This window comes from Dasypus novemcinctus, chromosome 24 (genome assembly GCF_030445035.2).
Source record: "Dasypus novemcinctus isolate mDasNov1 chromosome 24, mDasNov1.1.hap2, whole genome shotgun sequence".
NCBI classification, from domain to species: Eukaryota; Metazoa; Chordata; class Mammalia; order Cingulata; family Dasypodidae; genus Dasypus; species Dasypus novemcinctus.
The window spans coordinates 30773718-30800897 of record NC_080696.1 but is presented as its reverse complement, the minus strand read 5'-3'; the positions used below and the strand labels follow the sequence as shown (position 1 = coordinate 30800897).

General features: G+C 40.5%; 1 non-coding gene across 1 annotated transcript; it reads right to left on the bottom strand.

Moving 5' to 3' along the window:
- Nucleotides 1–15144: 15144 nt before the first annotated feature.
- Nucleotides 15145–21524, bottom strand: LOC101443247 (uncharacterized). The gene is made up of 3 exons (XR_011647395.1): nt 21382–21524; nt 16768–17124; nt 15145–16096 (listed from the first exon to the last, which is right to left on the bottom strand). It is a non-coding gene; the product is annotated as an uncharacterized protein (transcript).
- Nucleotides 21525–27180: the final 5656 nt, after the last annotated feature.

The window sequence follows — 27180 nt, the reverse complement described above, 5'->3', positions numbered from 1 at the left end:
CTTACTGAAAGTATAAGTATACTTATAATAACTTTAATATCTTTGTATACTAATTGTGTCACCTGTGTCTTCTCTGGTTAGGTTTCAAATGATTTATTTTTCTCATTATAAATACTATTTTCCTGCTTCTTTGCACGCCTGGTAACTTTTTACTGTATGCCGCACATTGTATATTTTACTTTATTGAATGTTGGGTATTTTGTATTCCTATAAATATTCTTAAGGTTTGTTTTGGCATATGGATAAAATTTTTGGAAACAGTTTGATCTTTTCATGTCTTGCATTTAAGCTTAGTTAGGCAGGGCTATAGCATCATTTAGTTTAGGGCTAATCCCGCCCCCCCCCCCCCCTGCTGAGGCAGCACTCTCTTTAGTACTCTACAAGTACCCCATGAATTATGAACTTTTTCATTCAGATTAGTGGGAATAGGCTTTATTTTTGTCCCTGTATGAGATCCAGGGGTTTTTCCTTGGCCTCCCATGTATGCACTTTTCAGTATTCAGCTTAATACATGAGGCGGATGCTTTGCAGATCTTTGGAGTTTTCTGTCTGTGAAGCTCTGTCATCTTTGTTGCTCTAACCCAGGGGTTCTTAACCTTTTTTGTTCCACAGACCTCTTTGCCAGTCACATGGAAACCACAGACTCCTTCTCAGAATATAGCAGCAGATAGTTTTATGATACTTAACATTGGCATGTATGTAAATTAAATTTTAGGATTATTCCAAATTACATTTTACAACTTTATAATTTCAATACCTGATAACCTAACACAGTTCAACATCTATTCAAATAGTCATTTTTGGCAAACATTTAGAAATTTGAGTTTTCTCACTGCATTGTGAAACTATTCTCTGCCATTCTTTTTTTTTCTTAAGATTTATTTATTTATTTCTCCCCCTCCTCCCTGCCCACCCCAGTTGTCTGTTCTCTGTGTCTATTTGCTGTGTGTTCTTTGTCCACTTCTGTTGTCAGCGGCATGGGAAGCTGTGTTTCTTTTTGTTGCATCATCTTGTTGTGTCAGCTCTCCGTGGGTGTGGTACCATTCCTGGGCAGGCTGAACCCTCCTTCGCACTGGGCAGCTCTCCTTACAGGGTGCACTCCTTGTGTGTGGGGCACCCCCACGCGGGGACACTCCTGCGTGGCAGGGCATTCCTTGTGTGCATCAGCACTGTGCGTGGGCCAGCTCCACATGGGACAAGGAAGCCCAGGGTTTGAACTGCAGACCTCCCATGTGGTAGATGGATGCCCTAACCACTGGGCCAAGTCTGCTTCCCTCTCTGCCATTCTTACCATCCTTTTTGCAGGCAGTTACCTACTGCAGTCAAAACATGCTATAACAAAATAAAAATCATACCAAGTCCACACTATACTGTGTGTTATTTAATAAATATATCCCATGTCACCCCAAGAATTATGTTTTTTTGAATTTTCAATTCAAGCTCACGGACACCCTGAAATCTTTTCATGGACCCTCTGGTTAAGAACCCCTGCTTTACTCTGAAAATTCTAACTGCCTTGGTCTTCCTGGATTGCCAGCTTTTCTCTTCAACTAAGTGAGACCTCCAGGTTCCATTTGAATTCTCCCTTCCTATATGGTTACCTGGGAATTTTCTCCAGAGTGTAAACTAGGACAACCACAGGACTCATCTTATTTGTTTCCTATCTCTGGTAGTCAATGCGCTCTTGATGAGACATGCATAAATGTAACCTCTGGAATGACCTCCTGACTCACTTTGAAGTTTCTTAGTCATATAAACTCATTTACCTTTACTCTTTCCCCTTCTGGTCAAGGTCTTTTTCCAGTTGCATTGCTAGTTGGTGCTTGGTAGTAATCCCTTAGTACCAGGGAGGCTCATCCCTGGGAGTCATGTCCCATGCCAGGGGGAAGGTAATGCATTTATATGCTGAGTTTGGCTTAGAGAGAGGCTACATTTGAGCAACAAGGAGGCTCTCAGGAGGTAACTCTTAGGCAACCTATAATACTAGGCTAAGTTTCAATTTCAAAAGAAAACGTTCATAAGTACAGTCATCAATATCAAGGGTCTGTCAATGGTCCATCCATCTTCATTTGTCATTGCCCCTGTTCTTGGGGAATTCTTGCTGTTCCATTAGAGAATGTGGCAGAACTCCCCAGGATGGGAATTGAATATTCTTTTGGTTTTGTGTGGATCTCCACCCACTGTGACAATGCCCCATGAACACCTGAACTCTTTTGTATGCCTTATAGGTATGCCCCAGGTAAACCTCCTCCCATGTATCCCCCATCACTGACACCCCACACCAATGATTCTCCCCTGCCACAGTTGTAACCCTTTTGAGATCCAAATGAAGCCAACAAAATAACTGAATAAAACTAATAAGAAAATGAAATAATAGTGATAGTTTTTAAAATGACAAATAAAATACAAAAAATTAAAAAGAATTTGAAATAGTAAAAATAAAATTAAAAAATTAAATTTTTGCATTATGTCTTTCATCACTGTAAGATCTGTTGTTTTGTATGTGCAGTGGCATTTTCTTCCATTTATTCCCCTGGTGTCTTATTTTTTTCATTTTACCTTCAAAGAAGCTTTAGTTTACAGAAAAGTCATGTATAGAATATAGGGGATTCCCATATACCCAACATACTCCCCCTTTCTCCCTTTCCCCTGTTAATAATACTTTACATGTAGGTGGCACATTTGTTATAATTGATGTACAAATATTGAAGCATTCCTACTAACCATGGTCAATGATTTACATTATGGTTTATAATTTGAACCATACACTTTTATAAATTTTGACGAAAGTTAACATGGCCTGTTATCCATCATTGCAAGATCATGTAGAACAATTCCAACACCCCCAAAATGCCCCATGTTCCATCTATTCTATTCCTCTCTCACCCTCCCCTCAGGACCCACCGAAACCACCAAGCTTCACTCCTTGAAGAACAAGATTCATAGTTACTTGAAACAACTTTGAGGGCTTGACATAGTGGCCTGTCCTCCCTACTAGGCACTGCCCATGCTCTCAAGAGACTCCCACCCCTCTATTTGAGAACATAGTAGGACTCCCCAGGATGGGAATCCAACATCTTACTGTTCATTGTGTGGGCCACCACCCACTGATACAATGCACTAAGGCAGGATGGACACTCACATACTCCCTGGAAGCCTGCCCCAGGTGTGCCCTGTCCTGCATGCCCCCCACACCCAACACCCTAAACCAATAACTCTCCCCTGCCAATTTACCAAAAAATTCCCAGCATTGTAGTTTCAACCATATACCCACAAATCCCCAGAGTTCATCTGCTCCCTCTCTGACTCTCCCCCCAGTTCCATGGAGAGTGCAATACCCACACCCTACCCCCTCACAGGCCAGCGCTGCCCAACCCAATAGCATCACTTCACCATTTATTATATTTGTATTTATATTTTGTAAAAAGTCTTATATATGCAATATCACCCATCTTTGTGTTTTACATGAGGTTTTACTATCTTATAGAGTCCCATGTTATAGTTTTTAGCCTTCCTTCTAGACATTAGACTTTCCCTTTCAACCACTGTCATACTCAAACAATAGCACTGCTAGTTTCGAACACCATAATATGCTTTAACCATTTCTTATCATTTCCAAAGATTTACAAACAACTCTTTTACCAATTCTGCACAGATTATCCCTTAGCTTCCCATTCTCTATTCTTCTTCCATTTTCTGGTGACCTATATTCTCATTAACTCCATGAGTTTACACAATATATTTAGTTCATAATAGTGCAATCATACAATATTTGTCCTTTTGTATCTGGCTTGCTTCGCTCCATATAATGACCTCCAGGTTCATCCATGTAGACATAGAACTTTGAAGGTGGATGGTTTGAAAAAGATATTCCATGTAAATAATTACCAAGAGAGTTGAAGTGGCTATATAAATATTTGACAAACTAGATTTTAAGCAAAACATTGTGATAAGAGACAGAGAAGGACATTATATATGATGTGTCAAATCAATAAGATACAATGAATATAAACATACATCCTAAACAATAGAGCTCCAAAATATGTGATGACAGAATTGAAGGGAGAAAATAGTTCTACAATAATAGTTGGAGAATTCAGTACTTGACTTTCAATAATGGATAGATCATCTAAGCACAAGGTCAATAAGAAAATAGAGGGCTTGAACAACTGTATAAACCAATTAGACCCAACATACATATACAGAACACTCTACCCAACATCAGCAGGTTCCTCACTCTTCTCAAGTGCTCACGGAATATCCTCCAAGATAGACCATATGTTATGCCACAAAGTACTTCTCAATTAATTTTAAAAAATTGAAATAATAAAATTATCCTATCTGACCACAGGGTAATAAAACTAGAAATCAATAACAGAATGAAAACTGGAATATTAGCAAAGACATGGAAATTAAACAACAAACTCTTAAACAACCATTGGGTAAGGAAGAAATCTCTAGAGAAATTAGGAAATACTTTGAGATGAGTTAAACACACACACACAACATACCAAGGCATATGAAATTCTTTACTGAAAGAATCTTAGAGTAAAATTTATAGGGGTAAGCACCTACATTAAAAAAGAAGAAACAGCTCAAACCAACAACCTTACTATATACGTTTAGCAATTAGAAAATAACAAACCATTCCAAAAGCCAGCAGAAGGAAGAAAATAATGAAGTTACTTATTATTAACACTAAAATGCAGGGACAAAATAGAGAATAGAAAAACAAAGAGAATTACCAAAACCAAAGTTGGCTATTTGAAAAGATGAACAAAATTGAAAAGTTTTAGATTGACAAATAAAAATGAGAGAAGATGCAAAATGAATTAACCAGTCATTCAAAAAAAGACTTTTATGGACAGATAATCTTGTTATTATTTTTCCCAAACTAATGTATACTTTTTTCCTCAGTTAAAAGAAAGTGTGTATTTTCTATGAAAAAATTACAGAATACTGACCACAGGAACAATTTGTCAGTTGCACTGAGTAATCATTGTTCACAGACTATAATGTTATTTTACATGAATCTTGTCTACTTGAGCTTCTTTTTGGTTACTATTTGCATGGAATACCTTTTTCCAACCTTTCACTTTTAACCTAGTTGTATCCTTACAACTGAGGTGGGTCTCTTGTAGAAATATATAGACAGTTTCTATTTTTTTAATCCATTTGATCTGTCTATGTCTTTTGATTGGGGAGTTCAATCCATTAACATTCAGTGTTATTACTGAAAGGCATTATTTACTTCATTCATTTTGTCCTTCAGCTCTCTGTTGTCATATCATTCTGTTGTCTGTCTTCTTATCCTTTGGTTTACCCTACCCAATAATCTTCATTTCTAAACTCACCTCCAAATCTCTTGTCCCCTTTTTTTCCTTTCAGGCTGCAGCACCCCCTTGTTATCTCATGTGAATCTGGTCTTTTGGTAAAATATTCTATCAGTTTTTGTTTGCCTGAGAAGATTTTGAACTCACCCTCATTTTTGAAGGACAGCTTTCCCGGATGCAGAATTCTTGGCTGGCAGTTTTTCTCTTTAGTACTTTAAATGCATCATATCGCTTTCTTCTCTCCATGGTTTCTGATGACAGGTTGGCATTTAATCTTATCAAGTTTCCCTTGCATGTGATCCTTTGCTTTCAGAATACTTTCTCTATCTCTGATATTTGTCAGTCTGAATAGTAGGTGTCTTTAAAATTGCCCAGTGTAAGTTTTCAAAATCAGGCCAGGGACTTACAGTGCGGCACAGATTTTCTCCCAGGGTTGGATACAGAGAGCAGACAGACTTTGTCCATGCACTTTCCAGACTAACCAGCAGATGGGGCTAGTCAGTACTCGTTGCCACTGAGGCGTCTCTGTCTCGGTTTTCCTGTGTTGCTCTGTTGAATCTCCAGACTGGAGATTCAAAATGCACTCTGCTAGCCAAATTCCCTGAAGAAAAGCACCCCAACCTCTGCTCCCTTTTCCCTTTAAAGAGCTGATAGGGAAGAAGATATGTGTTCCCCTCTCAGCTGGCTGCAGTGAGCCAGGTGTTTTACCCCGACTTTATATCTTGGGAGTGAGGTAAGAGGCTCTTCCTGGTTGCCATGGGGGCTTGGAACCTTCTTCATCTCTCTGTCCCTCACCCTCCTGGGAGTTGTACAGCACTGTCCTAGTCTGCTGACCCCCAAAGCAGGTCCCTCAGGCAACTTTTGGCTCCTTCTCTATTGTTTTTGTGAGATCATTCAGCTCTACATTTGTCTGTTGCCATCTTCCCACTCCACCTCAGTAAATTTTTGAACATTTCCTTAGTCCAAAAGATAAAAATCCCATGCACCCCTATTATTGACTTTAGGATTGTTGTGGTACCTTCTTTGTCAGTGATACAAGAATATTACAATATTGCTGTTAGCTATAGTCTGTAAATTACATTAACTGTATTTTCACCATGCATCACCATATTCTTTTGACTTTGTAAAAGTGATGTACATTTTTGTTAGTTCATAGAAGAACATTCTTGTATTTTTTATTATTAATCACAATCCTCATCCACCACTAGGTTCACTATGATATTCAGTTTCTAGATTATTCTCTAGCTTTCTGTCAATTGACATGTACATCTCTAGACTACTCCTTTTAGCCACAATCACATTTATAAACCAGCCATGTTAGTTATACTCCCTATAATATATTATCATTAACTCTATCCATTTCCATACTTTTACTGTCAAGCTCATTAAAAATTCTACATATCAATGTTACAAATTCTTCCATTGCTAGAAATCTACATTAGTCCATAGACTGGGAAGTCTTGACACATCCTCTAATAGAGTGGCAAGAATCCCTACAGTACATGGGCAGTGCCTAGTGAAAGAGTACAGACCAATATACCAGGCCCTTGATATTGATGGCTGTATTTACGATCCTTGTCTTGTGAAATTGAAACTTAGACTAATATTACATATTGCCTAAGAGTTACCCCCTGAAATCTTCCTTGTTGCTCAAGTGTGGCCTCTCTCTAAGCCAAACTGAGCATATAAATACACTATCTTCCCCCACAGCATGGGACATAAGCCTCGCTGGCACCAAGGGATTATTAACTAAGCACCACCTAGCAATGCATTTGGAAAATGACCTTGACTAATGGGGGAAATATTAAATACAAATAAGTTTTTATGGGTAAGAGATGTCAAAGTGAGTCAGGAGGTCATTCTAGAGGTTATGTTTATGCATGTCTCAGGAGGATCTCATTGACTGCCACAGTAAACAGTGCCTCAAGCAAGAAGCCTCCTGAGGGCTCTAGAGACATCTAGACACTGTAAGCAGGCAGATGATCTCAGAAATTGGCATCCTGTCAGTAGCCTTACTTTGGAATATACGCTCCCCCTTGTAAGAGAGTTAAACTCATTTATAATTTCCCTATACATGGCTCTTCTGTCCCATTTATTTGAACCTATATTTAGCACTATACGCATTAAATCTATGTCTTGGAGACTTAAATCTTCAGTCTGTTCATATGCTGGTTGAGCCCTAATCTCAGTGGAGTTGCAACATCTACTCTCTAGTTCATTGGACTCACTCAAGACAACTGCCAAAAGGTTGATGATGGATAATGCTCATACCCCAAACCAGAAAGTATCCACAATGGCATGCAAGACAGTTCCATACATCTTCCCTATGGGATCTAAGCCCCCTCTCAATCAGAAACAGAGTGGACATCGTCATCCACAAATCCTCAAGATTGAGTAGTGAACAAACATAAGGCAGGAATGCAACTATAGACTAAAGTAGGTTTACTGTTATTCTAGCAATGAAAGAACTTATAACACTGATAAAAAGGCAGTGGCCACCAGAGGTTTTGAGGGGAGGGAGAGGGAAGAATAGAGGTAACATGGGGCATTTTTGGGACATTGGAATTGTGTCCCTCTATACTTTTTCTTTTTTTAATTTTTAAAGAAGTTTTAGATTACATAAATGTTACATAAAAAATATAGGGGATTCCCATATACCCCTTCCCCTCCCCCTCCCCCTCACACACTGTCACACATTAACAACATCTTTCATTAGTGTGGCACATTTGTTACAGTTGATGAACACGTACAGAAGCATTGTCACTAACTATGGATTATAGTTTACATTATAGTTTATACTTTCTCTTGCACAATTTTATAGGTTTTGACAAAATGTATAATGGCCTGTGTAGCAGTTTGATACTATTGATGAATTCCAAAAAGAAATATTGGATTATGTTTGTAAATTGGTCTTTTCCTCTGGGCATATTAGAGTGTATTAGATTCAGAGGTTTTACTTTTACTTGATTAAATAATGATTAAAGCTTTGATTGGGCTACATCAGTAAGACATTGCATCCCCTTCCCCTTTGTGGGCGGGAACTCACAGAGAAATGGCACCACAGAGAAGGGAGTTGGAGTTCTGATGCTTGAGCTGTAGCCCTGGGAAGTAAGCATACAGAAGAGCCTGGTCGTGAGGAAAGAGAGAAGGCCCCAGGAAGAGAAACAAGCTGTTTGCCTAATAATCTGTGGTTGCCTTGTGGAGATAATAGAGCAGCTGAGCTCAGAGAGAGGCAAGCCTGGGAAGAAAGGAATCCATGAAGTCTGCACCCTTACAGACGTTGGCTTGCCATCTTGCTCTATCACATGGCAATAAACTTTGGTGAAGGAGGTAGCTTGTGCTTTATGGCCTGGAAAATGTAAGCTTCCTCCCCATATAAATACCCTTTATAAAAGTCAGCAGATTTCTGGTATTTTGCATCAGCACCCCTTTGGCTGACGAATATAGCCTTTATACATCATTGCAATGTCATGCAGGACAATTCCAATGTCCCCAAAATGCTCCCTTGTTTCACCCTTCCTTCCCTCAGAACCTCTGGTGGCCATTGACTTATAACAATGATACAAGTTCTTCCATTGCTAGAATAATAATAAGTCTATCATAGAATAATAATAAGTCTACTTTAGTCCATTGTTCATCCCCAAATCCTCAAGTGGTGATGACCACTCTGTTTCTAATTGAGAGGAGGTTTAGATCTCATGGGGAAGATAGATGGAACTGTCCTGCCTGCAGTTGTAGATTCTGTTTCCTGGGATGGATGTTGTGCATCATCATCCCCTTGTTGTCCGGTCAAGTCCAATGAACTGGAGAGTTGGTATTACAACTCTGCTGAAACTCACAGCTCAATTGGCACATGAACAGTCTGAAGACTTACGTCTCCAGGACATATATTTAATAAGTATAGTGCTAATTATAGGTTCAAATAAAAGGGGCAGAAAAGCCATGTATATGGAAACTATAAGAGTCAAACTCTGTTACATTGGAGAGCATAACTTCCAAAGTAAGGCCCACTGATCAGGTGCCAAATTCCTGAGATTGTCTGCACTGCATTTAGTGCCTAGATATTTCTAGGGCCCTCAGGAGCCCTCTTGCTTGAGGAACTGTTTACTGTGGCAGTCAGTGAGATCTTCCTGAGACGTGCACAAGCTTAACCTCTAGAATGGCCTCCCAACTCACTTTCAAATCTCTTACCCATAAAAACTCATTTGTATTTAATATTCCCCTCTAGGTCTTTTTCCTAATGCATCACTAGTTGGTGCCTGATAATAATCCCTCAGTGCTAGGGAAGTCATTCCTGGGAATCATGTTCCATGGCTTGGGGAAGACAGTGAGTTTATATGCCACGTTTGGCTTAGAGAGAGGCCATGTTTGAGTAACAAGGAGGCTTTTAGGAGGTAATTCTTAGGCAGTATATCATACTAGGCCAAGTTTCAGTTTCACAAGAAAAAAGCTTTATAAGCACAATCATCAATATCAAGGATCTGGCATAATGGTCTGCCCTCCTTCAATAGGCACTGCCCATGTACTTGAGGGATTCTTGCTGCTCTGTTAGAGAATGTATTAGGATTCTCCAGGATGGGAATTCAATGTTCTTTCAGTTATTGTGTGTGTCTCCACCCACTGAGACAATACCCCATGAACACTTGAACATATTCATATGCCTTATGCCTTAGAGGCATGGGCCAGGTACACCCTTCCCCACACATCCCCCCATCACTGACACCCTGTACTAGTGATCCTCTCCTGCCACAGTTGTGACCCTTCTGCAACCCAAAACCTTCCTCAAAGCAAAGTCAAAAAAATAACCAAAAAAAAAATCAACAAAATAAAATAATAACAAAAAGAAGAAAATATAAAAATATAAATTAAGAAAAAAATATTAAAAATTTACATTGTATCTTTCATCACTGTAAGATCTATCATGTTTTATGTACAGTGACAATTTCTTCTGTATGTTCCCCCAGTGTCTTATTTTTTTCACTTTATCTTCAAAAAGAAAAGTCACGTAGAAAATATAGGAGATTCTCATATACCCAGGGCCTTCCCCCTCTCCCTGTCCTCCTTATTAATAACATTTTACATGTGAATAGTATATTTGTTACAACTGATATACAAATACTGAAGCATTGCTGCTAATCATGGTTAATATGCATTATGGTTTACATTTTGCATTGTACACATTTATAGGTTCTGATGAAATTTAACATGACCTATATCCATTATTGCAAGATCATGCAGAACAATTCCAATGCCCTAAAAAATGCCCTATGTTCCATCTATTCTATCCTTCCTTTCCCCTCCCCATGGAACCAATGGTAACTAATTTTCAATTTTTTTTAAGGTACTAGGGCTGGGAATTGAACCTGGGACCTTGTGTATGGGAACCTGGTGCTCAGCCACTGAGTCACTTTGGCTTCCCTGAGTTGGTTTTTTCATTTGTTTGCTTGTTGTTTGTTTGTTTGTTTGTTTTTTAGGAGGCCCTGGGAACTGAACTGAGGACCTCCCATGTGGGAAGCAGGTGTGCAACTGATTGAGCCATATCATCTCCCCTAAGTTTCACTTTTTGAAGAATAAGATTCATTGTTACATGCAATAATATTGAGGGCTGGACATATTGGTCTGTTTTCTTTTATTAGGCACTACCTGTGTTCTCGAGAGATTCTTGCCCCTCTAATTGAGAATATAGCAGTGCTCCCCAGAATGGGAGTTTACTATTTTGTTTATAGTGTGGGTGTCCATCCACTGAGATAACACACTATGACAAGATGAACACTTTCATGTTCCATAGAAGCATGCTCAAGGTATGCCCTATCCTGCATATCCCCTCATCCCTGACACCCTTACACCAGTAACCCACTCCTGCCATATCTGCCAAAAGAACTTACCCACCATTGTAGTTTTAATCACAGACCAGCAAATCACCAAAGTTCACCTGCCCCAGTTCCATGGATAGTCCAACCCAACAGCTGCACTCTACTCCTGCTCACGATCCTGCATCATAGAACCCAATCACATTACTGCACCACTATCAGCCTCATCCACTCCCCAACCATATCATAGATTTTGCCCATATTGAGCATCAACTCACCACCCTCTACTTCCTTCCTGCCTCCTGCTAACCTATCTTCTAGACTCTAGCTTTGTAAGTCTGCTCAATTTGCTTAAGTCATATCAGTGAGATCATGTAATATTTGTCCTTCAGTGACTGGCTTACTTCACTCAACATAAGGTCTTCAAGATTCATTCATGTTAGCCTGTGTGTTAATACAGCATTCCGTCTTAAAGTTGAGTAATATTCTGTTACACGTATATGCCACAATTTGCTTATCCATTCATCCATTGATGAACACTTGGGTTGCTTCCAACTTTTGACAATAGTGAATAATGCTGCTATGAATATTGGTGGGCATGTATCTGTTCATGTCCCTGATTTTCAATTCCTCTGGGTATATACCCAGCAGTGGGATTGCTGGATCATATGGAAGTTCTGTAGTTAGCTTCCTGAGGAACTGCCAAACTGTCCTCTACAGTGGCTGCACCATTCTACATTCCCACCAGCGGCGAATAAGGGTTCTTTTTCCTCCACATCCTCTACAACACTTGTAGTCCTCTGTTTTTTAAATACCTGCCAGTCTAATAGGTGTAGGATGATATCTCATTGTAGTTTTGATTTGTATTTCCCTAATAGCTAGTGATGTTGAGTGTCTTTTCATGTACTTTTTAGCCATTTTTATTTCTTCTTGGGAGAAGTGTCTATTCAAATCTCTTGCCCAGATTTTACATGGGTTGTTTGTGTTTTTATTTTCCAGATGTAGGATTTCTTTATATATCTGGATAGTAAGTCCTTATTTGATAGGTGGCTACTAAATATTTTCTCCTATTGACTAGGCTGCCTTTACACTTTCTTTTCTTTTCTTTTTTTTCCTTTTCACTTCCGTGAAAACTCCTTTGAAATGCAAAAGTTTTTAATTTTGAGGAAGTCACATTTATCTGTTTTTTTCTTTTGTTGCTTATGCTTTGGGTGTAAAGTTTATGAAACCATTTCCTACTACAATATCTTACAGATGTTTCCCTACATTATATTCTAGGAGCTTTATGGTCTTGGCTCTTAGGTTTAGCTCTTTGATCCATCTTGAATTTTTGTATAGGGCATGAAATGGTGATCCTCTCTCATTCATTTGGATATGGATATCCAGTTCTCCAAGTACCATTTGTTAAAGAGGCCATTCTATCCCAGTTGAGTGGGTTTGGTGGCCTTATCAAATATCAGTTGACCATATATGCAAGGATCTATATCAGAACTCTCAATTCTGTTTCATTGGTGAGTATGTCTTTCCTTGTGCCAATATCATGTAGTGTTTTTTTAAAAGATTTATTTATTTTTTATTTATTTCTCTCCCCTTCCCTGCTCCTCTCCCCCATTCCTCCCCCCCCCCCCCCCCCCAGTTGTCTGCTCTCTGTGTCCATTCACTGTGTGTTCTTCTGTATCCACTTATATTCTTGTCAGCGGCACTGGGAATCTGTGTCTCTTTTTGTTGTGTTATCTCTCAGTGTGTGCGGTGCCACTCCTGGGCAGGCTGCGCTTTTTTCATGCCGGGTGGCTCTCCTTACAGGGCGCACTCCTTGTGCATAGGGTTCCCCTATGTGGGGGATACCCCTGCGTGGCACAGCACTCCTTGTGTGCATCAGCACTGCGTGTGGACCAGCTCATCACATGGGTCAGGAGGCCCTGGGTTTGAACCCTGGGCCACCCATGTGGTAGGCTGACACTCTATCCATTAGCCAAATCCACTTCCCAATGTCATGTAGTTTTGACCACTGTAGCTTTGAAAGTCAGGCAGTTAGATTCCTCTAATTTTGTTTTTCTTTTTCAATATGTTTTTGACTATTCAGGGCCCTTTGCCCTTCCAAACAAATTTCATAATTAACTTTTCCAATTCAGTAAAAAAATGCTGTCATAATTTTTATTGAGATAGTGTTAAATCTGTAAATCAATTTGGGTAGGACAGACATCTTAATGATGTTTAGTCTTCTAATCCATGAACATGGAATATTCTTCCATTTATTTAGGTCTTCTTTGATTGCCTTTAAGAAGATTGTATAGTTTTCTGTGTACAAGTCCTTTACACCTTTAGTTAACTTTATTCCTAAGTATTTGATTCTTTTAGTTGTTATTGTAAATGGAATTTTTTTCTTGATATCCTCCTTAGGTTGCTCATTATTGGTACAGAAATGCTACTGATTTTTGCATGCTGATCTTTTATCTTGCCACTTTACTGAACTCATTTATCAGCTCTAGAAGCTTTATTGTAGATTTCTCAGGGCTTTCTATATATAGGATCATGTCATCTTCAAATAGTAAAATTTTTAATTCTTTCTTTCTGATTTAGATGCCTTTTATATCTTTTTCTTGCCTAAGTGCTCAAGCAAGTACTTCTAACACAATATTAAATAAGAGTGGTAACAATGGATATCCTTGTCTTGTTCCAGATCTTAGAGGGAAAAGCTTTAGAATTTCACCACTGAATATGATGTTAGCTGTGGGCCTTTCATATATACCCTTTATCATGTTGAGGAAGTTTCTTTTTATTCCTATCTTTTGAAATCGTTTTATCAAGAAATGATGCAGTATTTTGTTAAATGCTTTTTCTGTATCAATAGAGATGATCATGTGATTTTTTTCTTTTGATCTGCTAATGTGACATATTACTTTGATTGATTTTCTTATGTTGAACTATCCTCACATACCAGGGAGAATCCCCCTATACTTTCGTGTAACATTTATATAATCTAAAGCTTCTTTCAAGAAAAAAAGAAAAGCAAACTACATACATTTAGCATCTATACCCCTTCTCAGCCCTTATCCTATTGCTTAGTAATTTATGCTCTAGATTTTTTTTTTTCAACCTAGGAAAATTTTATTTTATTTTTTTTCTTTATTTTTTTAATATTACATTCAAAAAATATGAGGTCCCCATATAACCCCCACCCCCCTCACCCCACTTCTCCCCCCATAACAACAACCTCCTCCATCATCATGAGACATTCATTGCATTTGGTGAATACATCTCAGAGCACCACTGCACCACATGGTCAATGGTCCATATCATAACCCACACTATCCCATGTTCCACCCAGTGGGCCATGGGAGGACATACAATGTCCGGTAACTGTCCCTGTAGCACCACCCAGGACAACTCCAAGTCCCGAAAATGCCTCCACATCTCATCTCTTCCTCCTACTCCCTACACCCAGCAGCCACCATGGCCACTTTCTCCACACCAATGCCTCATTTTCTTTGATTACTAATCACAATAATTCATGAATAGATTATCAGTAAGTCCACTCCAATCCATACTCTATTCCTCCATCCTGTGGACCTTGGAATGGTCGTGTTTACTCCACATCTATATCAAGAGGGGGCTCAGATTCCACATGGATGCTATGCTCTAGATTTTAACTCAATGTGTTTTTTCTTTGTATTTAGTTCATATTAGTGAGAACATACACTATTTGTCCTTTGTGTCTGGCTTATTTCACTCTGCATAATGTTCTCAAGGTTCATCCATATTGTCATATGTTCCAATTTCATTTCTTCTTACAGCAGCACAATATTCCATCATCTGTACATATCACACTATGTTTATACATTCATTGGTTGATGGACACTTGGGTTATTTCCATCTTTTGGCAATTGTGAGTAATGCTGCTATGGACATTTATGTGCAAATGTCTGTTTGCATCCCTGTTTTCAGTTCTTCTGGAGATATTCCTAGTAGAGGGATTGCCAGATCATACAGAGTTTCTTTATTTAGCTTCTTGAGGAACCACCAAACTGTCTTCCACAGAGGTTGCATCCTGCTACATTCCCACCAACAGTGAAGGAGTGTTCCTATTTCTCCATATCCTCTCCAGCACTTGTAGTTTTCTATTTTTTAAAAAATGGCCATTCTATGATATTGTTGTTTTGATTTGCATTTTCCTAATAGCTACTGATACTGAGCGTTTTTTTTTTCATGTGCTTTTTGGCCATTTTAATTTCCTCTCTGGAAAAATGTCTATTTAAGTCTTTTGCGCATTTTAAAATTGGATCGCTTGCCCTTTTGTCATTGAGTTGTATGATCTCTTTATATAGCATGGAAATCAAACCCTTTTGGAATATGTGGTTTCCAATTTTTTTTTCCCATTTGATATGGGCTTTCTTTTTACCTTCTTGACAAAGCCTTCCCTCAGAATTTTTTTTTTTAGGAGATATTGAGTATTGAACCCAGGACCTCATACATGTGAAGTACACACTCAACTATTGAGCTACACCTGCTCCACTTCCCTCAGAATTTTGAAAGTACTGATCCTTGCTTTCTGTCTTCCAGTGTAGCCCTTAAAACATCTGATGCTGATCTCATTGGCAGTGCTTTATTTATGACTTGCTTTCTGTTTTCAATACTTGAAACTTATATAATTTATGATGTTCTCTTTGTCCCCAAGGATTGCCTACCATGTTTTTTTTCCCCCCTTGGTCATAAGCTGTTAAATTGCTTACAATTTTAAAATTCTGTCAATATTTACTTTTATGGCTTTATTGTTCTGTAAATTATCACACTCATTTTTTTAAGAAAAAAATTTTATAACAATTAATTCATTAATACAAACAGGCCTTCCTGGGCTTTCCTTAAAGGAATGCTGTTGAGAGTCCAGCAGGCTCTATCTTCAGTCATGGTTGTGCCAGTCAGGACCAAATCCAAGAATATGCAGGACATTTTTCCCTTTTAGAAATCAAGAATTCCTTACTGAAATCAAGGTCGCAATTTAAGAGAGATAGTGATTGCTTATTCTACATTAAAAATATGATTCTTACAATGTTCTGCCTCAATAATTCTAACATTCTTTGTTTCTGAGATTCTGTGGTTCCAGGCTTTTAAAATTATGTTTTGAAGTCTAACTGGTTTTGATATCCTGAATATTGACAACATATACTAATTATATGGAAAAAGCACTCTTCTAAGCATTTTACACTTGCAAACTCATTTACATTTATAATCCTCACAACAATTCTCCAAGGTGGGTACTGTTATTATCCTTATCTGACAGATGAGGAAATTGAGTCATAGAAGAGTTAACACACTCACTTTAGATCACACCACTTGTAAATGGCAGACCCAGAGGTTGAACCCAGACCATCTGGCCCTGGAGTCTGTACTTTCATCCACTCTTATTTCCTGCTCCTTTTGTGGCCCTTTGGAAGCCATCCGATTCTAAAGGGTTAGGATTTGGTTGATATATACCTGTGAGATTTTCCTTCACCATGACCTCTCCCTATCCTCATCTGTATTTATTCTTGGCACAAGGCTGACAAAGGGGGAAATCTGGGTTGAGGCCCTAGGGGTTATAATTTGTCTTAGAAAAATGGGTTGGATTTTCATGGATCTGGACTCACCATTCACAGACACCCCGGTACCTGGGCCAGACTTGTACTTCATGTCTGGGGCCCCTTTCCTGAACTTCACACAGTAGTAGGTGCCAGAATCCTTAGTTGTTAAGTCCTTGATGCGGATGGAAAAGTTCGTGTTGTTTGCCCTTGTTGCATCTGCAACATTTGTTACTCGGGGGAAGTGGCCTCCTTTGAAATCGTAGATTAATTCCTGGCCTGGCCCAGCCCCCCTGAACCACTTGATGGGTCCTGCAGGGCGCAGAGACGACAAGATGCAGGGCAGAGTGACTGAGTCTCCGGCTTTGATGGACATTGACTTCTCAGGCTGAATCACCTGCAGCTCCTCCTCCTGCCCTGCCACTCCTAGAAGGAAACACAAGTCAACTCCCAAGGCCCTGGCCTTAGCCCGGCTAGTGCTGTGGCTGGGGTCCAGGTGCCTGGGTACAGATTGAAGTTGAAATATCATTAATCTTTTCTTTCTATTTCTTTTATTAAATTCTAGTAGAGGCTAATTGCTGGACTGGTTGCTGAGAGGGCCACACAGGCAAGACACAGCCCTTGCAAAGGCTACAGACAGAAAAATCACAAGAGAAAAGATGTTCAACAACTCTAGCAAACCAGTAAAATGCACATTTAAACCAGAAGTGAAATGCCAAAGTCTAAGACACAGTAGCTGGAAAAGTTAAAAAAAAATGATTGCAGGTCTCTGCAAATGAAATATTGATGCATAATGTAAGGCTGTAACTATAGAGCTGTTGTTACCAAGGCAAGCAGAGAGGACAATGAAATAGAAGACAATAAAATAGAGAAGCATAGAATTGGACTTAAGGAAACCTGTAGATTTTCTATATGATAAAGGTGCTATTTTATTTTATTTTATCTTGCTTTATTTTTTGGGGAGTCACCAGGGATTGAACTCAGGACCTCATATAAGTGAAGCGGTGTTCAACCACTAAACTACACCTGCTCTAATAAAGGTGCCATTTTTTGTCCATGGCAAAAAGCTATCTGAAAGAAAACAAGCAAGACTCTTAAAGTTACCTCCAAGGAGTGAGATGGGAAATGGGACTTACATTGTTTACTTGCACATTTCTTCCCTGTTTGGATTATTTAGCATACCTATAATATAATAAGAATAAAATAAAATAAAATGTCTCCTTTCTGTAAGCTAAGAATATACAGTTTAAAAAATATTACCTTGACAAAAATGAAAAAAGGGGAAGCAGATGTGGCTCAAGTGATAAGGTCTCCACCTACCATATGGAGGGACCTGGGTTCATTTGCTAGGACCTCCTGGTGAAAAAGAAGAGAAAGCTTGCCTGTGCAGTGAGCCAGTGCCCAATGTGGTGAGCTGGGTGGCTGCATGAGTACATGCATGGTGATCCAGTGCCTGTGCAAGTGAGTCATGCAGCAAGATGATGATGCAACAAAAGAGAGATGAAGGGGAGAGTCAAAGTGAAGTACAGCAGAGACCAGGAACTGAGGTGGTGCAATTGATGGGGAACCTCTCTCCACAGCAGAGGTTCCCAGGATCAAATCCCTCTGAATCCTAGAGGAGAAAGATGAGAAGAAAAGACAAAAATGAGAGATAGATACAGAGGATCACACAGCAAATGGGCATAGACAGCAAAAGAAAAACAGCAGGGCAGGGGCGGAGCGAGGGCAAGAAAAAAAAAATGAAAAAAGATTGCCAATTCTTAGTGTTGCCAAAGGTGTGGGTAAGCAGGCAATCCCACCTCCTGCTGGTGGGACTATAAACCCATATAACCATTGCAGAGGTCAGTATAGCATCATAGTCCTGTCTCTATGGCATGCATCCACTTGATAACCTATGTTTTAACAAGTAGGGGGAAAAGAATAACCAATCTGTTATGACTACAGATGTTCAAAATTCCTCCTGTCCTTGCTGCTGTTGGTATGATGTATGTTGGTATGATGTATTAATAACATTGAGAGACTGAGATTTTATCGGGAAGCTCTATATTTCAAAAGCCTTTGAAATGCACTTATTTCTTTTGACCTAGCAATTCCTTTTCTGGGTGCTTATTCAAAAGAAATGATCAGATACATATATTATATTTATGGACATAGTGTATTTACAATTGAGAGAAGCTTGATGCAAGGCACATGACTAAGAATAGGGAATTAGTTAAACAAATGATAGTATACCCACACAATAGAAAACTAGGTAGCTATTAAAAATGATAATTTAGAAATATTATTGGGGATGCATGTATTGACAATGACATAAATACATATATATATGTATATATATATACAGGCATGGAAAAAAATGTCCCTAATTTATTATTAAGTGAAAGAGCAGAAAATAAAACAAATTTAGTATAATCCTATTTTTCTTAAAAATTCATTATATGTGGAGGCAGCTTATGAAGAGGTTCAAGCAAGAGCTTATGGAATCTCTTCAATTGGGTTGAAATGCCTCCTTTACTTACTGCTTACTTGCTGTTTAACTTTGAGAAAATTTTTAGCCTCATGGAGTCTCCATTTTCCTATGAATACAATATATACATGATGAAACTGTATATATTCATGGAAAACTCTTGCAGTTTTGCTGTGAGAGTGAAATGAGAAAACCTTAGAGAAACAGGGTGTGACCTGGCTCCTCTAAAGACTTCTGAGTGAGGGTCCTCCCTGTCTTGGCCTGGGGTCCAGGTTGACCTGGATTCGTGGCCCAGCTCTACTCTGAGGTGACTCTGCAAGGCCACTCCTTTCCTTTGCTTTCCATTTCCTCTTTTGCTAAACATGACAGATCATTCCTATTTCCCACGATTGCTACGAGTTTGGAATGAAGACATGGGCTAGTCAAGGACACAGTCTGTCATGGCCACACTCAGAAGGACTTTTTTCATGTGTTTGTATTTGCATTTAGGCTAGATAGAACAGCCGGAACTCACACGAAGCCTGCTATGGGCCGTGCATTACACTAGATTCTCAAATAAATGAACTAACTTGCTTAATTTTTACCACAATCCTTTTAGAAATGCATTATTATTTATCTCCATTTTAGAGACAAGAAAACAGAGGCACAGAGAGCCTGAATAACTTGTTCAAAGTCAGATAACTTATAAGGGCTGAAACTTGGATTTGAACCCTGAAGTCTGGTTTCAAAAAGATGTACTTTCAGCTACTTAACTACATGGCCTCTTAATTAAGATGTTAACGTGGCCAGGAGGAAGAGGGGTGCCTCTCCTGTCTGTCCCAGGTCTGGAACCAGCTCTGGGAGAAGGGAATGGGAGGGAGGAGAAACTCTTGCATCAAGAACAGAATCCTGGGAAGCAGACTTGGCCCAGTGGATGGGGCGTCCGTCTACCATATGGGAGGTCCGCGGTTCAGACCCCGGGCCTCCCTGACCCGTGTGGAGCTGGCCCACGCGCAGTGCTGATGTGCGCAGGGAGTGCGGTGCCACGCAGGGGTGTTCCCCGCTTGGGGGAGCCCCACGCCCAAGGAGTGCGCCCCGTGGGGAGAGCCACCCAGCACAGAGGAAAATTCAGCCTGCCCAGGGATGGTGCCACACACACGGAGAGCTGACGCAGCAAGATGACCCAACAAAAAGAAACACAGATTCCCAGTGCCGCTGACAACAACAGAAGCGGACAAAGGAAGAACGCACAGCGAATGGACACAGAGAGCAGAAAACTGGGGTGGGTGGGGGTGAAGAAAAAAAAAAGAAAAATGAAATAAAATCTTAAAAATATATTGGAAAAAAAAAAAGAACAGAATCCTAGGATATTGGGTGACTGAATAGTCTAAAAAAGCATGCTAGGGAAGAGGATGTGGCTCAAGGGGTTGAGCTCCTGTTTACCACATGGGAGGTCCCAGGTTCAGTTTCCAGTGCCTCCTGGAGATGACAATCAAGGTAGTGAGCTGGTACAACGGGCAGGTGTGGTGAACTGATGCAATAAAATGATGCAACAAGGAGACACAAAGAGGAAAGACAATGAGAGACACAACAAAGCAGGGAGCTGAGGTACCTCAAGAGACTGAGTGCCTCCCACATGGGAGATCCCAGGTTCAGTTCCCAGTGCCTCCTAAAGAGAAGACAAGCACACAGAGAATGGACAGAGAGAGCAGACAGCGAGCACAAGAAATGAGAGCAGTGGGGGGAAATAAACAAAATAAAAAGTAAACCTTTTGAAAAAAAGCATGCTGTACCAATTGTTCCTCTAATAGTTCTACATTGCACATACAGAACTTCTTTCTGTTTCTCTCTCACACACACATGCACACACGTTTATTGTAATTATGGCAGTCCTGTCTCCTGGGTTTTGTGGTCTTCAGCAGGACTGAGGAATCAGATGCTGCACCCTACCTCCTCCCTTAGGATGGCATCGAGTCCTGCAAATCAAGCCCCAGGGGTTCATGAGCCTTCAGAGAGTGTCAAGGGTATGGGAGGTGAGGAGGGACTAGAGACCCTGTCACTGAGGATGTCTGGATGGACAAATCCTGCCTGACCTGGGTGGGAGAGGAAAGTATCTCTCCAAGAAATAAGAATTCCAACAGGATTTGTTTACACCATTTTCCCACTGGGGAAATGGTACCGCTGCTAAGCCAGGCAAGCATCCCTGCACAGTGGTATCTGGGGGCAGCCACACTCACCTGTGATTCCCAACAGCAGAGGCAGAAGCAAGGAAAGCAGAGGCAGGCGAGGCGGTGAGGCAGGGACAGGCATCATGGAACCTACTCTGTCCTTAAGTTTTCCTGGGGAAACCACAGATGTGCTCTGTAGAGTGAAGTGAAGCCTTGTCCCCATAATGTAAAAGGAAGTGGCTGTAATGAGAGGAATTACAACAGTTCCTGCTTCTAGATTGTGCAATGGGAATCAGTCAGAAGTCAAGAAGTTATTGATTTACAGGTTCCGAGGTATTCGGAGAGACTCTGGCAGTCCCCTCCTGTTCCAAAGCTTTGTCCGTGTCTCAGGGGTCATCTCAGGGGCGTTGGTGGCCCTTCCTTACACAGAAGCCTGGGAACACTGGCTGAGTGAAAGTTCTTCCCTAGAACCTAGCCATAGTGGAGGGGATGTTCAGCTTTTGTAACAGTCAAACCTCTGGGTTTAGATAAGCTGCACAACTGGAGTCAGAAATAGAGCTCCTAGGGGCAGCACTGCATTTTAATAGAGGTCTCAAGGGAATGGGCCTTAATCCCCCAGAGGTGTTAGTGGGAAAAATGAGCCTGAGGCAGTGAGTGAGGGGGCCCTTGGCTTTGTTATCACTCCCTGCCCAGAGTGCAAGGAGCCCTCGTTTCTCCTCCAAGTGGCTTTTGGTGAATAAGGCATCTATTCTTTGGAGGTGGTTGTCACCTGTTTTAGAGAATAGAGGAGGCTTGGAGACAGGGAGAGTTCCTTGAGGTATCATCCTGCAGGGAGAGCAACACACCAGAAACACAGCCAGGAAGAGGAGGGGTGCCTCCGTTCCCTGCCTGGGGCCTGGGGCCAGCTCTGGGGAGAAGGAAGTGGAGACCCTGGAGAAACTCCCACACCATGGATGCATCTCCTCTTTTCACCTCTGAGCAGAACTGCCTACTGTGACTTAGTTTCCCCACTTCTCTCAATCCTCACCTTTCCAGTCGCTGACTCTTAGTAATTAGAAGCGGTAGAGTGTTGTTGGGGGGGGGAGAGAGGGGGTGGGGAGGTGGGGTTGAATGGGACCTCACATATATATATATATTTTAATGTAATATTATTACAAAGTCAATAAAAAAGTTTTAAAGGTGAAAAAAAAAAAAAAGCGGTAGAACCAAAGGAGAAGTCAGAGACAGGGTTGGATTGCTATGTAACATGACAAATTTCTCTCTTCCCTTAAGACGGTATTATTCTGCTTTTTTATTTCTTCCTCTGAGAGTTACAACAGAGCTCATGCTGGGCCCTGGACAAGGAACTATCCAGAATGTTCCCTCTAGCATCTGTTACTAGAATCCCAGTCTCTCTTTTGAATGATGACAGAGTTTATTTTCCAGAGTTGACTGCAACAATATCCCTTCTCCCACATGCTCTTTGACATTTTACCTATGGAGGAGTGGGCACGTGTTGCCTCCCCCTGAACCTGGAAAGACTTGTGACTACAGCAGAAATGATACTGTGTGACTTCTGAGGATAGAACATAAAAAATCCCTGTGATTCTACCTTTTTCTCTTGATTTGTTGGTTAGGCTAATGTGTTAACTTGACCAGGTAATGCTGCCAGTCGTTTGGTCAAGCAAGCACTGGGCTAATTGTAATAGAAGGGCATTGCATGGACTTTAATCATCAGTGAGTTAATTGCATAGACTCTGGTCTGGTTATATCTACAATCAACTGAGGAGATTGTCATCAGCAATGAGTGATGTCTCATCCATCAGTTGAAGGTCTTAAAAGGAGAAGTGAGGTTGCGGACTTGGCACAGTGGTTAGGGCATCCGCCTACCACATGGGAGGTCTGCGGTTCAAACCCCAGGCCTCCTTGACCTGTGTGGAACTGGCCCATGCGCAGTGCTGATGTGCACAAGGAGTGCCCTGCCACACAGGGGTGTCCCCTGCATAGGGAAGCCCCATGCGCAGGAGTGCAGCCTGTAAGGAGAGCTGCCCAGCGTGAAAGAAAGTGTAGCCTGCACAGGAATGGCGCTGCACACATGGAGAGCTGACACAGCAAGATGACACAACAAAGAGAAGCACAGATTCCCGTGCCACTGACAACAACAGAAGCGGACAAAGAAGACGTAGCAAATAGACACAGAGAACAGGGTGGGGGGGAGGGTGAAGGGGAGAGAAATAAATAAATAATATAAATAAATAAATCTTAAAAAAAAAAAAAAGAAGTGATTTTAGCATTGAGAAAGAGAATTCCCATTTCTACTTCAGAGAGCCAGCATCTCCTGGGGAATGCAACAAGGATGTTCAGCAGAGTTCCTACCCTATGGAATTTGGACTTGTGCATACCCATGCTCATGTGAGACAATTTTATAAAATCTCATACTATTTACAGATATCTCCTGACAGTTCTGATTTGCTGGAAAACCTCAACTAATACAGCTTGGTGCCGGGAGTGGCTCTTGAGAAACATAATAAAAATGGGATTTCAGGATCACTTCTGGGATTTTTGCAATTGGCCCTCTACTTGATTAGATTAAAGGGCAGTAGTGATTCTGTTTCCAATAATCAAGAGGCCACAGACAGTCCATCATATGAGTTGGCAATAGAAATATGCAAAATATCACCATTGGATATGACTAATTCCATGTGTATAAGAGGCAAGTATCTGGGTGAGAGTGCTTTTAACACTTAACAGTTTTTTTGGAGTTAAAAGGTACAATGATTGTTGGATGGCTCTTCCTAAAAATGCTGGATACAGTTACAAAGGAAAAGGATGAGCTGAAGGCTTCAAATTTGCAACTTGAGTGCTGCATAAATGTTAAAATTTCTATGTGTGTTCTGAAAGAAAATCTTGTGCAGTTGTAGACTTGAGGTCTCTGAATATCTGACTCAGAGTCTCATTGTTCTAGTAGCAGATTTACAAGAGACTAAAATCTCAACCTTGCAGAGGGTATCTGCTGTTAAAGTGAGAGTATTGATCAGAAAGGAGTGGATCCCTGAGGATTGGTATGGAAACATATGGGTTGATGATGATATCAGTGGGGACATGAAACCCAAAATTATGCTCAAAGTTTGCCAGATAAACCTGTAATGCTCTGCCCTAAGGAGATCACCCAATGTCAAGCTTGCATCACCCAACCTCCAGCCTGCCACAAGGACTCCAGACCTCCCTGCCCTGAGGAGGGTACCACTCAACCTCAAGCCCCACACTACTCAATCTCCAACCTGCCCCAAGGAGTCTTGACCTCCTCCCTGCCCTGAAGAAATCATCATCCAACCTCCGTTCTGCCCTGAGGAGTCTGCCATCCAACCCCCATTGAAGAAATTAATCCTCTCACACCAGATGAAAAGGCAAGGGAATGTCTTGAGGTAATTAGCTTGCAAGACCCTTCTAATTCTCTTCCATATCCACCCCTATTACTCCCCTTCTCTTCCAGATCTATAACTAGACTAAAATCACAAAAAGCCCCCAAAGATGAAGTAGAAAGTGTGAGCCATGAAAAACAATGTATACCCTAAAAGAACTATGTGAATTTTCCAATTTATATAGACAGAAATTGGGGGAATATATGTGGGAATGGATATTAAAGATATGGAATAATGGTAGAAGGAATATAAAGTTGGATAAGGCTGAATTTACTGGTAGGGGCCCATTAAGGAGAGATTCTGAATTCAGTGTTGTAGCTTGAGGGGTTAGAAAGGGCTCTAACAGTTTTTCATGTGACTGGCTGAAACATGGACCAAAAGATGGTATACAACGCCTTTGGTGGAAATACTCAGTTTACCCTGGTATACTGTAGATGAGAGGATCCAAAAGCTTAGAGAGATTGGAATGCTGGAATGGATTCACCATTCAAGATCTCCCCAGCCAACCCAAGAATAAGAATATCCAGAGGACACATCTTTTATTAGGACTGTAAGTAATAAGTTTGTGAGACTAATGCCATCTTCCCTGAAGAGGCTCTGTGGTTGCTCTGCTCTGTAGATCAGATATTTCTGTGAGAACTACCATCACAGAACTAGAATCCTTAAACACTCTGGGGATGATCAGATTTTAGGCTGACAGAAGCCAAGTAACAGCCTTAATCACCAAGGACTAGGTGGGCATGGCTACCACAATGAAAGGAAGACTCAAAGCAGCATCAAAAGTGTCTGAGTTGCCTAGACCTATGGCGTTGTCTAGTAGATCATGGGGTACCTAAAAATAGAAGGGCAGTCTACTAAATTCACTTGATCCGTATAAGCAGAAGAGTTCTAGATCCAGTGAACAAAACCCTGATTTGAATGACAGAAACAGAGATTCACAACCCCTTAATCAATCCCCAGACTTGAGTGTTCACAGAACCAGAGACCCTATAATGAAGTGAAGGCTGGGACTCCTTGAGGAAGGATCCTGTTACACTACAAAAAATTTATACGTTATTCTTCCTCCCAGCTTTCCCCAAAGAGACCTACGGCCTTCCACCAGGGTAACTGTGCATTGGGGTAAAGGAAATGAGCAGACATTTCAGGGATTATTAGATGCTGGCTCAAAAGTGACATTAATTCCAGGAGACCCTAAGCGCCACTGTGGTTGACCTGTCAGAGTAGGGGTTTATGAAGATCAGGTGATCAATGGCCTTTTAGCTCAGTTCCATCTCACAGTGGATCTAGTGGGTCCCTGGACCCATTCTGTGGTTATTTCCCCAGTTCCAGAATGTATAATTGGAATAGGCCTACTCAGTAACTGGCAGAATCCCCACATTGGATCCCTGACTGATGGAGAGAGGACTAGGAAAGGGCTATTATGCTAGGAAGCCACTAGAACTGCTCCTATCTAGCAAAATAGTAATTCAAAAGCAATACTGGATTCCTGGAGGGAGTGTGGAGATCAGTGCCACCATCGAGGATATGAAGGATGCAGGGGTAGTGATTCCCACACATCCCCAGTCAACTTTCCTATTTGGTCTATGAAGAAAACAGATGGATCTTGGAGGATGATAGCAGATTATTATAAACTTAACCAGGTGCTAACTACAATTCCAGCTGTTGTTTCAGATGTAGTATCATTGTTTGAGCAAATCAACACATTAACTGGAACCTGGTATGCAGCTATTGATCTCGCAAATGCTTTTTTCCTCAATTGTCATTAGTAAGGACCACCAGAAACAATTTGCTTTCAGCTAGCAAGGCCAGCAAAATAGCTCCACTGTCCTGTCTTTGGGGTATATCAACTCTCCAGCCCTATGCCATAATTTTGTCCATCATGTCCATGATTGTCTCTCCCTCCCACAAGACATCTCACTGATCCATTGTATTGATGATATGCTGGTTGGACCTAGTGAGAAAGAAGTAGCAATTACTCTGAACTATATTTTTTTATCTGTTTATGTCATTATTATTTATTTCCATTTTAAGAAAAGTCCCATGTTAGGGGATTAAAAATTTTAAAAAATGTATTGAAGTATATCACTCAAACATAAATATACATAAACAATAAGTGTACAATAATAGTTGTGAACTTACAAAACAAACATATATAACATCATACAGGACTCCTGTACCTCACCCTACCGCCAATACCTTGTATTGTTATTAAACATTTTTAACTAATGATTAAATAGTATTGTCAAAATATTACTATGAATCAAAGTATTTTCTCCCAACTCGCTTTATTATTATCTTTATATCATTTATATATGAACATACATAAGCAATAAGTGTATAGTAAAAGTTGTGAATTTACAAAGCAAACATGCATAACATCATACAGGGGTCCCATACACCTCTTCCATCAACACCCTGCATTGTCATGAGACATTTGTTACAAATTATGAAAGAATATTATCAAAAT